This window comes from Rhinopithecus bieti, unplaced genomic scaffold (genome assembly GCF_001698545.2).
Source record: "Rhinopithecus bieti isolate Rb0 unplaced genomic scaffold, ASM169854v2 scaffold_8226, whole genome shotgun sequence".
Taxonomy (NCBI): Eukaryota; Metazoa; Chordata; class Mammalia; order Primates; family Cercopithecidae; genus Rhinopithecus; species Rhinopithecus bieti.
The window spans coordinates 1634650-1636565 of record NW_016805992.1 but is presented as its reverse complement, the minus strand read 5'-3'; positions in this window follow the sequence as shown (position 1 = coordinate 1636565).

Genomic DNA, 1916 nt, shown 5'->3' with positions numbered 1-1916 from the left:
TGCCTCTCTGCTGGAACTGAAAGCCACTCACAGTTAACTCCTCCAGCCTAAAGAAAAATGTCATTTTGTCAGAACTGAAGTTCAAGAGATAATGACTTGCCGAGACTTTAAGTGCTGACCTGGACATTGTTTTCCCAGATTTGGGTTGAGGATAACATCTGGATCCCCTTCTCAAGTTAGTTCCTTTTATCTGACAGCAGGGAGCCTACACTCTCATGTTTCCATTTTCACCTTGAATTCCTGGAAACAGCTAAACTCAAGTACAATGACTATCAAATGCATTGACTGGCCGGGCACGGTGGCTCACACCTACAATCCCAGCACTCTGGGAGGCCAAGGCAGGTGGATCATTTGAGGTCAGGAGTTCAAGACCAGCCTGGCCAACATGATGAAACCCCGTCTCCACTAAAAAGACACAAATTAGCCAGATGTGGTGGTGCATGCCTATAAGCCCAGCCACTCGGGAGGCTGAGGCAGGAGAACCATTTGAACCCAGGAGGTGGAGGTTGCAGTGAGCTGAGATCACATCACTGCCCTCCAGCCTAGGTGACAGAACAAGATTCCATCTCAAAAAAATAAAAGTAAAAACATTCAATGACTGTCTCTTTTTTTGGCTCCTGGTGCAATTGTCCTGTCTTCCTTTTAAGTGGTTTGAGGTGACTATTTTTTATTTATTTTAACTTGCTTGCTCTGGATCGTTGTATTTCGAGAAGAAATCTCTGTATCCCTTTGGGGATGTGAATAAGTACGCATGTGAATTGTTGAAATTTAGGCAAAACCACTTGAAATTGACTTTTATGGATCAAAATAGCTGAATACAGCTTGGGCAACACTTCAGTGAGACCCTGTCTCTACAAAAAGTGAAAAAAAAAAAAGCATGAACCAGCTCTTCCATCGACCTGGCATGGTAGTGTGCACCTGTAGTCCCAGCTACTCAGGAGGCTAAGGTGGAAGGATGGCTTGAGCCCAGGAGTTCAAGGCTGCAGTGAACTGTGATCATGCCACTGCATTCCAGCCTGGGTGACAAAGCAAGACTCTGTCTCAAAAAAAAAAAAAAAAAAAAAAAAAAAAAAAAAGAAAGCTGAGTATCAGCCAGGTGCAGAGGTTCACACTTGTAATCCTAGCACTTTAGGAAGCCAAAGTAGAAGGATAACTTGAGCCCAGGACTTGGAGACCAGCCTGGGCAGCATAGCAAGATCCCATATCTTTTTTTTTTTTTTTTTTTTTCTGAGACAGAGTTTCGCTCTTTTTGCCCAAGCTGGAGTGCAATGGCACGATCTCGGCTCGCTGCAACCTCTGCCTCCTGGGTTCAAGTGATTCTCCTGCCTTAGCCTCCCAAGTAGCTGGGATTACAGTCGCCTGCCACCACGCCCGGCTAATTTTTTGTATTTTTAGTAGAGACGGGGTTTCACCATGTTGGCCAGGATGGTCTCCATCTCTTGACCTCGTGATCCGCCCGCCTTGGCCTCCCAAAGTGCTGGGATTACAGGCGTGAGCCACTGTGCCCGGCCAAGATCCCATATCTTAAAAAAATATAAACAAATTAGCCTGGTGTGGTGGTGCTCCTGTAGTCCCAGCTAATTGGGAGGCTGGGGTGGGAGGATCTAGTTCGGGAGTTAGAGGTTGCTGTGAGCGATGATCGCACCACTGCACTCCAGCCTGGGCAACAAAGTGAGACCCTGTCTCAAAGGAAAAAAAAAAAAAGAGCTAGAGAGAAAACAAGATTCCTTTTAGAGCTAATAAGGCTGGACACATGTAATTGATAAATCACGGACCCCTGTGCTTATTCAGCGCCAGCATGCTTTAGAGAAGAGACGTGTGGCCGGGCGCGGTGGCTCAAGCCTGTTATCCCAGCACTTTGGGAGGCCGAGACGGGCGGATCACGAGGTCAGGAGATCGAGACCATCCTGGCTAAT